Source organism: Triticum aestivum, chromosome 3D (assembly GCF_018294505.1).
Source record: "Triticum aestivum cultivar Chinese Spring chromosome 3D, IWGSC CS RefSeq v2.1, whole genome shotgun sequence".
Classification (NCBI taxonomy): Eukaryota; Viridiplantae; Streptophyta; class Magnoliopsida; order Poales; family Poaceae; genus Triticum; species Triticum aestivum.
In genome coordinates, this window is record NC_057802.1 from 27,275,254 (window position 1) to 27,289,300 (window position 14,047).

Consider the following 14,047-nt stretch of genomic DNA (forward strand, 5'->3'; position numbering starts at 1 on the left):
AGATGGGGCCCGCCAGGCCTAGATCTGGGCCGGGGTCGCGACGTCAGCCACCCAGCACCACCACGTCGCCCCGCCGCCAAGGAGCGGCGCCGACACCATGCCTGCCGCCACCGCAGGGCTGCCGGGCCACAGCCAAGCTGGGCTGCACCGCCGCCGCCTCCCTGCCCCGGGAAGGGAGCACGAGCACGCAGGGACGAGAAGGCCTGCCGCCGCCGGTACCACCCGGGCTAGCGCCAGGGGCGACCGCCGGCGGCGGTGGGGGGAGACGGGGGAGGAGGGGGCCCGCTGGAGAGGAGCTCGAGCTCTGCCCCGGCCACCTCCCGGGGAGGCGGCGCGAGGCGGATCTGGACGGGGGAAGGGGCATGGAGGAAGGCGACGGAGGCGGGGCGCGAGGCCGGCGGCGGGCGGCGGCGGGAGGGGAAGGGGCGGAACCCTAGGTGCTTTTGCAAACTACAAAAGTATTCCATCACTCACCATCTATCTTGGTTGGTTAGATTTTTGAATTGAGCCCTATAAACCGAAAAGGAGGGAGTACTTCATGAAAACAGGCAACATGCAATTTTAAAAAAACAAGGCAACATGCAAATGAAAAGTCTAATGTTTGCATAAAATCCATATTTCAACACGTAATGCCTATAAACAAAAAATATATATTTTTAGAATCACCGGGGGAGCTCCCCCACCTGAATAAACAAAATATTGCCCATGTGGTAATTTTGAAGGATGGATCAATCATCATCATTATTGTCCTCATCGTCCTCCTCCTCGTAGTCGTCGTCTTCATCGTCCTCCTCGTACAGCTCATCATCGTCAATAGGGAAAATTGTATCCATTGTGATCCAAAGCATGACGTCATCAGTTTTGTCACGGGCAACCTTGGGCAAGACACAGAAGGACTGCGTCGGCAGCCCATCCGCCAGAGACAAGGTCTCGACGCCCAGCGACGAGACCTGGTAATGGCCATTGAAGCACGAGAAGCACACCGAGCATCCGACCGGGGACTCCAGCGCGTTCGGCCGGACGCAGATGAGGGACACCGCGCGGCCGAGGGGCTCCACGGGCGTCGCCACCGTGAGCAGGAAGAGGCGGCCGTCTCCGCAGCTCAGGACATGAGATCCAGGCCGCACTGCTCGCAGGAAGAACGGTACGAAGTACTTGAAACTCTTCATCGGCCACTTGTGGAGGCCGGTTAAATGGTCCTGGAGCGCCGCTGTCGGCCCTGAGAAGCCGCAGCCGGGGACCGGGCAGATGCACGGGCGGGCGGGGCACTCCCTCTCGTGCCCCTCCTGCTGGCAGTAGGCAATCTCGTTGGCACATCCGTTCTTGCAGGGGACGAAGACAGTGTCGACGACGCGCTCCATTGCGTGGCATCTCTCGGAGACGCTGCCGGTGCACGTGCTGCACTTCCTCTCCGGGAGGCCTTGGCGGCAGGACCAGCAGACCACATGCCCCACGGAGCACTGAAACATTTTGATGGGAACATTATTTCTGAGCCGATGCTGTACATGTATGTGTGCATACATAGAATTATGGATCTAAATCTAATGGATGCATTTACCTGGTAAATGGGAGGACGGAGGGGCTTGGAGCAGATGGGACAGTCCAGGACATCCATGCTCATGGTGACATTCATCTTCTGCCTCCTCTTGGCGCTGGCGCTAGCATCGGCATCGCTTGCTTCTCCTTTCCTCTTGGTGCTGCCGTCGCAGCTCGTGATCTCCTCCTTGCTCATGTTAGGGTCGACCTTCATCACCCACGTGCCAGCAGTTTGTGGGATCGATGTGTTGGTGATTTTATATGGACTTCTTAGGCGGCAGCCGCAGAGTTTGTTTGGCAATTGGCGACGAAGAAGGGAAAATATCAGGGACGCGGCGTGCTAATTGATTCTTGTTGCAAATATACAGGGTAAGAGGGATATAGATCGGTTTGTATATTTGATTGAGACCAACCAGTTTAAGTGCTGATGCGTTCCTTCAAAAACACGGTGCACCTCCGAGTATGTCTCCGTTGATTTGGCAGCAGCAGTAATCTCCATTCCGCGCATTGGTTGGTTGTGCTTACCCTCCATTTCGTTTTTTTTTTTTTGCGGGAACCCTCCATTTGGTTCAACCCTATGTTTTGAGTCTTTTTTATTCCCGACGGAAGCTCGACAGAGGGCAGGTTGCTTGCTCCAGCATATTTCATTTAGATTAAGATAAACAAAAGTTACAAAATGATCTGGTTTCCAAACAAAACTAGGCCGAAAACCATGGCCAAAACATCAAAATGAAGGGTCCGACTATGTGTAAGTTGACTGATTCTTTTTGGCCAAAGTCTTTTTTTTACCGTCAGGCATTGTTCATCCTTCCTCACGTGCCGCCTCCCAGCCCAACTAATCGCTGGCCAACCTGGCCTCCACCACCCTTGGCCATCAGCGCCACAGTTTTGATTTTTGGTTTGCATTTTTTTCCACCCCTGACCAAGATCACTACTAGGGAAAAGCCTAACAGTAGCGCGTGTGGGAGGCGTAGTATTGGCGGGAGGGGGGCTGGGGGAGGGGGGACCGGAGGGGGGGGGGGGCTACTGATACGGCGCTACACCTAATGTTCAGCAGTAGCGCGGGTTGGGGCGCGCTACTACTATACTGCATAGCAGTACCATGGTTTCCCGCCCGGCGCTACTACTAAACCTTCCTAGCATCAGCGTCTTTCCCTAGCCACCGCTACCACTACACCTCCCTAGCACTAGCGCCTTGTTGGCTACCAGTGCTACTGGTAAAGTTTGCTATTTTTGTACTGCATATTGCCGCTGTATTTGTACTGGTTTATAGTAGTGTCATTATATGATTTTATGATTATGATGAGTTATTATTTCAATGGGTGAAAAAGACATGGAATAGATTCAAGTAGAGTAAACATGGTGCATGTCCAAAGTACTACTAATCCAAACTTGATCACTTTAGTTTGGATTAGTATGATCAAGTATGGATTAGTAGTACTTTCAATCTGCACCATGTGTTGCCTCCACTTTAATCTAATCAATGATTATTTCACCCACTAATATATATAATAATTGATCATGCTCATAATGATATAACAACTAAGCATCATCATCATTAATAATAACTCATCATCGTTATCATAATAACATGTCACATTCATCATCATCATAGTCATCTAACAACTTCTACTCGTTATCATAACAAAAAGTCATACTCATCATCATCATCATAGTCATCTAATAACTCATCATCATTATCATAATAACAAGTCATACTCATCATCATCATAGTCATCTAACCAAGCCTACTTAATTGTTCTTAGCACATGATCATGAGTATTACCTAGGACCTACTACCCTCTCTAAGGTAAATTAACATAAAACAAGATAGGCCCTGACGCACCATTACGGAGAATGGAGATTATCATGTCTTCAATTTTTGCGCTTCGCATAATATTGCTTCCAAGTAGCTCCCTATGATTGTCCATACATTTTTTCTATTGTTTGATTGTCATGTCTTTATCGGTTTTAGAAATCTGGTATGAACAACGGTGAAGCCTAGGATGACCTGGTCGTAAGCTAATAACATCAAGTCAATCTTTCGGAAACATCAGATCGGGCACACATTCCTTCGGGATTTTCTGTTGAAAAACATAATAACACCATCGTAATTAGCAATGTAGTTTAGCTTTAGAAGAATCTGTGCAAAAGATGCACGTATGTCGTAATAATAAAAAATCTTACTATGCCATCTCCATGGATGTTACCGTACGTAGTTCAACATGTGCACTAATAGCACATATTGAACATAATGTGCAAGAGTTTCATAATTGATATTGTAATTCTCAACATCAATAATAAATGAGATAAGATGATCTTTCTCCTCATAAGTTAATTCAACGCCATCAGTGTAGTAGGTTCTGTCTACCATCTTTTGTACATTTTTTGAAGAATGAAAATAAGTTGTCAATGGTAATAAGCTCTCAACTATTTTGAAATAAACAATATAAATTACTTAATAAATATGTTTAAGAAACTCACATAGAGGTAGAAGTGGAAGCGTATCAGCAAGTACCCAAATGCCGATATTAGCTTCATCAATATTATCTTCATCGACATTATCTTCGTCGACATTATCTTCGTCCATGTCATCTTCAGGATCACGAAGATCGAAGGTGACATGCATACCCTCCTGAAAATCATACGCCTTGCATAGTGCTTCCCAATTCGAGCAACCAAAATGGGATACGCACTCCGAATTCTATAGCTTGACAGCAAAATCATAACCATGATGGGTCCTGAGATGAACTATCTCTCTCTCCATATTTTCATGATCTTCGAAATTCAGATGCTCCAAGACATAGCGTCTTGCATGGCATAGGATAAGCTAGTCGAATAGTAAAATATAGAAATTACATGTTGAAGAAGTAGAAGTCATGCTTAATTACAAAAAAAGACTTGTCGTTGCATACCGTTTCAACATTGAATGTCCCGTCGAGCTTAATACTGAAGCACCGACTATCTACCAGGTGAGGCCTGTCGCACAGACCCCGGTCGTCGCCGCAGTAGTCGCACTCCAGGATCCTATCGTCGTCTTCAGACATTTTCTATTTAATAATTCAAAGATTAAACTTCTAAAATTAAATATATGTACTACAAAAACTAAATTAGATCATTATTATTCATCACGGGTTGGCTATCGGTCTGTCGAGTCTTTTCTTGAAAACTCTCAGCTCACGTGGTCTATATATTAGACCATCGGTGATGGTCGCTCCTCCCTTCGTCCCCGAGTGCATTAAACCAAAAGGTCTAGCGCGCGGGAATGAAGTAGAAGCGACCCCCATGACAACAGTCGGGATTCTACGTCCTCTCATATATGGCAGAGACTCTCCCTCACTGATTCCTCTCTGACAACAGTCGGTGATGGTCGTTCTTCTCTTCCTTCCCGTGCATTACCAAAAGGTCTATCACGAGAAAGAGGAGGAAGAACGACGACCCCCACGACAACAGTCGGTATTCTCCTTCTCTCATATATGGTGGAGTCCCGACAGAATTAAAGTCAACCCGAAATGTCGTTTAATTATCTTTCTAGAAAATCCAGGCCACTCGATATTTCCTACATATTGTAGCACAAGTCATGCCAAAATTCATGAAAAAATCCAGCATGATCTTTGCTAAAAAGGACATATATCAAGTGCCTGAAATTTGCAGGAATGGAAATTAATCAACACTCCGACAAAACATAGGCCACTCTAAAGTGTTCCCTGCAAACATAGGCCACTTGGGAAAGCACTAGTAGTACACAACACTACATATACCATGTCTAAATCTCCATCATATTTGAAAGACCTACATTGAAAATTTTCTATTCCATGGAAATTGTCACAGCTACTCATCTACTACTCTACTGCATCTATCAAAACATCTACATCATCATCAACATGGGGATTTGGCTGGTCTCACCTTGGTGTCGGAGGGGGTCAGTGACGGGGACGACGGCGGGGATGATGCAGGGCTCCTTGATTTCTGCAAAATAAAATATAAACAAAAACAATTTATATCTAGCTACCTTCTACAACAAAATTCTAACTATCTATACTATTCAAAAAACCTACATTCTACAATCAAAATGTTACGTATCAACTAAATCTATTAACTATGTTTGAATTTTTACTAATTCGCTCTAAACACTATAAGCTATCAACTAAGCATAAACACATGAGCATACACATGACCATACAAACTTGGCGCTCCTTCACACTTACTAAAAAATCTACTCTATTCAAACACCTACATTTACTACAAAAATCTACTCTATTTGAACACCTACATTTACTAGAAAAAATCTACTCTATTCAAACACCCACATTTACTAAAAAAATCTCCTCTATTCAAACACCTACATTGAAAATATTCATTTCAAAAGACCTACATTTACTAATTTTCTTATCTATCCAAAAGACCTACATTTACTAAAAAAATACTCTATTCAAAAGACCTACATTGAAATAATGTACATTCTATTCAATGCAAATAATCTACATTCTATTGTACTAAAAAATTAAAAAACTACATAATGCAAGAACAGAGTGGTGAGAGATGAGGGAGGGAGGAGGGAGCAGGGGGTGAGAGGAGGGAGGAGAGAGGAGGGTGAGGAGGAAGGGTGGTGCGAGGAGGGCTGGCGGAGGAGGGCTTGGCCGGAGGAGGAGGACGGCTTCGACGGAGGAGAGGAGGGAGGAGGGCTTGGCCGGAGGAGGAGGGAGGAGGGCGGTGGGAGGAGGAGGGCATACCGAGGAAGGAGGTGGGAGGGCGGCGGCGGCAATGCGGTGGCGATGGCAATGCGGCGACGGCGGAGGAAGAGTGAGGCAGCGGTGAGTGAGGGGAGGAAGAAGGAGGTCGGGCGCGGGGGAGGAACTTGGGGATAAGGCACCCATAGTAGTAGCAATGGCCCAGGGAGCGCGCTAATGCTAAGCCCAATAGCAGTTGTGCTTTTTCCCGAACACGTGGTACTGCTAAGGCTAAGAATGTGAAAAAAAGATTGGTCATCAGTGATCTTTTTGTGTAGAATCTAAATTATCAGTATGAATCCTCATCGGTTTAGGAACCGGTGAAGACTCATATTGCGGCCACAAATCCTACACATATAGTTCAATGAAAACCAAGTGGTTGTGATAGTTTGAGAAGTAATATATTTAAGGTGGTAAACACCCTGTTCACGGAGCGAGGTGGGACTAAACTTAGTTCCAAGAAGGGGACTAAACTTAGCAGTAGCGAGAGTTGGCGAACAGTGCTACTGCTAAGTAAAATAGCAGTAGCGCGGTTACGAACACGGCACTACTACTATACCTAGTCTGGCAGCAATCTCGTGGCAGTTGTAGTAGTAGTGCTCTTTCCTCCTGACTCGCTACTACTACGTGGAATTCAGTAGCGTGGTTTGATGTCACGCGCTACTGCTAAGTAGCAGTACCGCCTTATTTTAAACCGCGCTCCTGGTAAGATTCTGTGTATAAGGTTTTCCCTACTAGTGGATGGCCGAATTTCAGCCATTTCAAAATTTCAGCAAAATCTCGGGCGAAATTGCTCAAACAAAATTTGGATTTTGAACGATTTTTGACCAAAATTAAGCCAAAATTTGACCAGAATTTGTAATAGAGTAGAGAAAAAGTATAGCAGCCCTCCATGCTGCTGCCGTTGCCTCCCGCCTCCATTGAACTGGCCGGCTCATGCACCACCATCTCCTTTGTCGTAGCCGTCGAGCACCATTTCACGGCCTTGGAGAAGAAACGTACTGGAAGTGGATGAGTGGAGCCGTGGAGCCATGGAGGAGATCACGAGGCTAATCATGGGTGGAGCCGTGGAGGTGAGAGCCTTGGTCGGACGGCTGGAGAAGCTGCGTTCGATGTGATGTGCCCAGCGTAGTGGCGGCGCCGCACACAGGAGGAACTAGGAAAGATGAAAACTTTAAGGTTAGGGCGCTCCGTATCGTGGTTTTCTCTCACGAATAGAGACACAACACTGTAGAAGTTGGGCCAGGCCAGAAATTTCCAAGTTGGGCCGAAATTTTTGATCGAAAGGGATATATGACAGGCCCAAGCGAGATGGACAAAATTCGGCTGAAATTTGTTTTTTCGGGCGAAAATCTAATCTCTGATCAGCGCTACCGTGAGTCTGTGACCGCATCACCGCTCCGCCCTCCTTGAGATAATTGCCACCAGCTATTGACTCTCATTTCTTTGTGTGCTAACAAACATCCTAAGGCTAATTAAGGTGGGGGTGTGGTGTTCTCAACTACAAACATTTAATTAAACAGTCACTATATTGCTTTAATTTCTTAACATATTTTGTGTATCATACAGGTCATCTATGATACTTGTGTTGGTTGTGAACTATATAGAACTTTTACATGGTTATCAATTATTGAGCATATATGCATGTATTACACGATGTATCAACCTTGTGCAAATGAATGACAATATGTATGCGAGCGTTTTATGTGAATTTCATTTGTAGAGTTGGTTACCTAGTGAGAATAAGCTGCAAGAAAGAGAAATGGAGGTAGTTCTGAATTGTAACTGCTTGGAATGATATAATATTCCAAGTTGTTCAGTATGGAACAAATTAGTGATGATAGGTGAGAGGCCGAATGATAAAAATGAGTGAGGTCATGTACCAAAACCGTTGCCAAAGCTCGTTTTTATACTACTAGGGCCAATTTGGAAAAGTTTGTCATAGCCCTCTTCGTATGTAAATGGCTTTGTGAATTCCTCATCTATGGGTGTCATGATATTTTGATGAAATATCCCTCGTATGGGGCTCGGGTTAACACCATCATCTCGCTTATATTTCTCCTGAAAACAGTTTCTTGATATATCTTGCATCGCTTCTACAAATACCCCCTCCGTACCATAACATAGTGAATATAAATTTTTTGAAAGGTCAAACCTCACAAACTTTGATCAAGTTTGTGGAGTAAAACATTTACATGTAGAATGCTAATCATATATTATTAGATTCATCATAAGATGTAGTTTTATATATTATATTTTTGGTATTTTAGATATAAATAGTTTTTTCTGTAATCTTCGTCAAAGTTGACTTTTCAAAAAAAATCTTTATGCACTATATTATGGAACGGAGGGAGTACTATACAATTGCGATCATCTATTTTCCATTTAAAAGTTATTATGTTTTCATCCACGATGCCTTTTAGTGAAAGTAGCGTGTGTAAGAGGAATAGATGATATTGGTGGAATTGAGGTTGTATTTGGAGTCTCGTGGGCGTATATATAATGAGTACAAGACCTTCTTGGAGTACAAGGCAAGATAGAATAAACTTACACTATCATATATTTCCTAAATAATCATAATACTGAACAACGAGTATTGCAATCACCTTCTTTCAGCGATGTGATCCCCAACCTTTGCCTCCATTTTTTCCCTCCCAATGCAGTAGGCCCTCAAGTTTTTGTGATCACCTTATTTACTTCCTCAATGGAATCAAACATCCCTTGCATTCGCTGATTTTGAGCTCACAACACACCCTCTCTATTTATTTCTTCACATTAGCAATCTTGACAACACTCCATTTTCAAAAATTTCTTCGTTGTGTCCTTGAACTTCACATCGACGGCTCCTAAATTGTGTCTTCTCGTGTTTTTGTGGGTCCTTGCTCACACGTATTTAGAATTACTCTATCCAGGTTTGCTTCCCTTTCTAGTGCGCTTGAAATCTTCTCGTGTTTGGCCTCTTTATCCCTTCTCTCGACGTCTCTGGTTCTAGTAACAAAGCCACATGAAACAGGGAGTAAGATAGTGTGTCACCGTAGCCTGCTCAAAATGTTGAGACCATGCTGGGTTAGCCACCAACTATTTGAGGAAAACTCTCACATTATTGTGCTCGACTAACTTATTACGTACGTCCATTGTACTCCCTTAGAATCCAAATCGTGGAGATCATAATGTGAGAGTACTTATTTGGAGTCCATCATTAATCTTTCAAGCCTCATAGAGCGTGAGTGATCTTTCGACTGTGATGGAATCATTAAAATCGCCAATTATCTTCCACAACTTAATCGTGTTAGGATTGATTATCTTAGCAACGTACACATTTCATGTGTATCTTGTGCTCTCAGTTCCCCCATATGCCAAACTCCAATAGCATTTCACACTCTTTAGTGTTTCCTTTTATCGGCACATTGATATGTTTCGCATTAAAAGTCTTGGGTTGCACGTTAATTCTTTCATCCCCAAATATGTCAATTTTGCCTCCTTCTCACTTCCATTCATTGCAAAACAATGGCTAAGCCCTGTCATCCACCTTAGATTACATCACAGTTCCTTCTCCTGCCTTGTCTCCAACAAAAAGGCATGCATGGTCCCAGCTAGATCTTGAACTGTTCGGGGTCGCATGAGCTCCCGACAGTTCTAGCTTAAGGTACCCATTAGGCTTGATTGTGCTCCTCTGGGGAGCCCACCCACTTCTCCAAGTCTTATTCCACCTCTTACACATCTCCTTTCTTCAACCTCTCTTTGATTCTTGGGTGGCAGTATCCCCACCATCTTCATGATATATCACCTCCATGTCCCGTTTTACATAACGTGGCTTATCCATGAGCATCAGTACCCCACTACTCCTCGCATTTTCTCATCCAACTACAGTCTACTCCCACTAGATGCTGAGAGAGCCAACTTCGAGTCCGACATACATGGCTTCGGTGTTGAGCTCCTAAGATTCTTTTCCTACCAATCATGCTCTTTTGGGGAAAAGCTTCCACGTCCCCACTCCTTCATGCATATCGCGCCCCCGCCCTCCACCTCCGGTCCTTCATCCTCTTCCACTAACCCCGGTACATCGATCCATTATTGCTCCTCCCTACAAAATTCCTGCGTGATTAACGTAAATGGGTATATCAGAGCCTTCTCTTCTTGATGTTTGTTCACATGCTCTTCCTCAACGTAACTCACCATTCAACACACGACACAGAACACTAGCATCTTATCATATTTAAAGTCGAAGTGAGTCATTTTTTGGGTGTTAACTTGCACACCTTGTCAATGACTTGCAAACATCCAAAGTCACATGGACCCTAATTCGACCAGATTGTCCCTTCACCGATCGTTCATGCACTCAGTCCACCTGTTCCTTCGATTTGTTACTAACTTGTGATGTTACCCGTCGTGTTTTTCTCTTTCAAGTCCAACACTATGAAATATGGAGGGGCCTGCCATCCATCATCACACGCTTAAAAATCAACAAGGCATTATAGTCGTACTAAGACTAGATTATCCTCCATATCCCGAAACTCCACTTCACGTGTCAAGTTCCAAGCAGATCTCATCCCTCCAAAGAACATCGCGTGGCTGAACATTCTGGTATTATGAACCCTAGTGAGCGCTATGAGTCAGAATCTTTCTATAACTCCTTCAAATCCTCCTCGATGGTGGTGTCCTCATATTCGTCTCCCTTAGATTCACAACCAGGAATTTCTCGGTGATCTCTCCCGCATGTGAGGTGTTATGTCCTTTCTGTGACACTAGTAGAAAAAGGGCCTTTAGTCCCGGTTCATAAGGGCCTTTAGTCCCGGTCCTGGAACCGGGACTAAAGGGTCGTTACTAAAGCCTCCCCCTTTAGTCCCGATTCTTACACGAACCGGGACTAAAGGCCCTCCATGTGGCCGCTGCCTGGAGGTCCACCTTTAGTCCCGGTTGGTAACACCAACCGGTACTAAAGGAAATTTTATGATTTTTTTTGAATTTGTTTTGAATTTTTTTTATTTTCAAATTTCTGAAATATTTTAACCTCTAATCTCTAATCACCCCTCATCACTGCTCAATTTAACCTCTAATCTCTAATCACCCCTCATCATTCCAAATCATCTAACTCTTCCCGGACGGTCACCCATCCTCTCACTACTCCAGCCTGAGCACGCTTAACTTCCGGGTTCTATTCTCCCTCGTTTCCAAGTCTGCACTTGTTGTTTTCCTGACAATAGTAAGATGTCAATCCTATTAACCCTCAGGAATTTAGCTTGAGCATGAAGTCACACATTTCACTGTTGAGTTTGAAACTATTGTTCTAAAAAACAATAATTATTTAGTAACACTAATATTTCTTGAATAAATAGTTTGACCAGATTTGACCAAAATTCAAAAAAATGAAATAATTATTTAGTAACACTAATATTTCTTGAATAATTAGTTTGACCATTGTTTGACCACAGTTTGACCAGATTTGACCAAAATTCAGAAAAACTGAAATAATTATTTAGTAACACTAATATTCTTGAATAATTATGTAGTAACACTAATACTTCTTGAATAAGTAGTTTGACCAGATTTAACAAAAATTAAAAAAAAACAGAAATTTGAGCATAAATTTTTTTCTTTTTAGAATTTGAGGATTCTAAAAATTTGTAAACAGGCCGTAGGCGGTCAAAATCGGATGCGCATTTTCGTGCTGAACATTTTGATATATTATACGTTTTTTTTCTGATATCGTATGCAAAAGTTATAGCCGTTTTACATTTTCCCTACACTTTTTTAAAAACATGTCCAAATTTAAGTTTTTTAATTTTCCTAACTAGTACATGTAGTAACATAACTACATCTGGAAGGATTTTAATTTTTGCAGTTTTTATCATTTTTCTTTTGCTTTTTACAAGAAAAGGCGACCCATGGGGGGTAGAGTTTGAAAATGGGACCTTTAGTACCGGTTGGTGCCACGAACCGGTACTAATGGGCATCGCACCCGACTAAAGGTCCCATTTAAACCGGGACTAATGCTCACATTAGTCCCGGTTCGTAATGCAACGGGATTAATGCTCTTTTTTGGCCGAACCAAAGCCCTATTTTCTACTAGTGTGACTCTGATCTGCCACCACCGTTCAAATCCTCCATGATTCCTTCCTTACCCAGGACCTCGACCGCCGCCCCCCGTCGAGCTTGCTTGCTACTCAGGGTGGACATACCGGCTCGCTCGTGGCCCGCTAAGGACCGAACCGAACGGTCCCTGCCCGCTAGTATATTGGGCCGGTCCCATCTGTATAATTCGGCCCGAATATACTACCGGTCCGGTCAGGATTTCGCCTCGTCCTACCGAGCAGACCGGGAACTGCCATTGGCACCATCGGCCATTATTTCCTTCACCCTCCGGCCATGGATAGGCGCCCCCTAGCACGAGCTCGTGGTCAATGCTCCTTGTCGAGGCGGAGATGCATCGTGACACGCAGGAAACACGCCACCTTTGTGTCGCCGTGCATGTCCATGGGGTCGTACTTGGACAGCCCCTCTACTTGACCATCGACGGAGGCATCAAATGGATTGAGTTGGCGGTGTACCCGCCGATAACGAACAAGACGACCGTGAAGGGCGTGACCGGCGACGTGGGCGCTGCAGTCGAGGTGAGCATCGAGCCATCGAGATCGAGTGATGTCGAATTCGCCGAGAACAGCGCGCTCAGCGCGAGTAGCTGCACATCCACGGCAGCGGGGTGCTCGGTGGAGCCAGCACCTGCAGTTCGTGCTGGACGTGGAAGGCGAGCTCAACTACCTACACAACCACACCGACCCTCCCCTAGATACACAAGAATCTCAAGAACAGCAACATCCTCCTTGGTGCATGTACTGGTCTGTGTCATATGCAACCTCTTCGGCTTCGCGCTGGCGATCACCACCGAGGCGGAGGACGACGCTCTGTGGATGACCCGGCAATGTCAGTTAACAGCTGCTGTCAAAGTTTCTGAAAAGATCAGTTTCGTTAGGCATAGTTGCTGCAGTTAAAGAGTTCAGTTTCGTCAGTTAGGATTTTCTTCAGTTAGTGGAATATAAATAAGCCAAGCTGCAAGTCTCCTGTTCATTGTCTTCTACCTCGCGTGAGTTTGAGTTGGGGCTGAAAAAATAAACCTGTAAAAGAAGTATGATCGGCAGAAAAAACAACAAAATAAGCTTTTTTTTAGGATAACAAAATAAGCTTTTAGCAGGTGATTCGTAGTAGTGTGTGCGCGTCTTCTATTTGGGCCGTTGCTCGTGTTTCCTTCTATTTTCGGCTCCCGCCTACAACGCGCACATCTGATCTATCTCGTGTTTCCTTCTCCTTTCGGCTCCCGCCTACAACGTGTTTCTTTCTCCTTTTGGCTCCCGCGGTCCCGCCTACAACGCCAGACAGAAGACTGAATAAATAGGGTGGCAGCCGCCAGGGAGACAACATCACAGGACCGAGAGAGTCGGCTCGCGGTCTATCAACGAGAAACCGGCGGCGGGGCTCCCGCTGCCTCTACGTTTGGCCGATCGAAGGAATGGAGGAAGCGACGGGAAAGCGGCAGGAGAGGGAGAAAGATGAGGGCGGCGTCGAAAAGAGGAGGAAGGTCGGGGCAGCAACCCCCGTCTTCACCATGGACGACCTCGACGTCCTCCACTGCGCCGTCTGCTGGGACCCCCTGCGCCCTCCCATTTTCCAGGTAATATCCCCTGTGTTTGATCTGATCTCTGTTCTTACAACTCAATCCCTAGGAGCTCCTCCGAGACGATAGCATCAATGGATCGGAGAAACTATCTGGGTGTCTTATAATATTT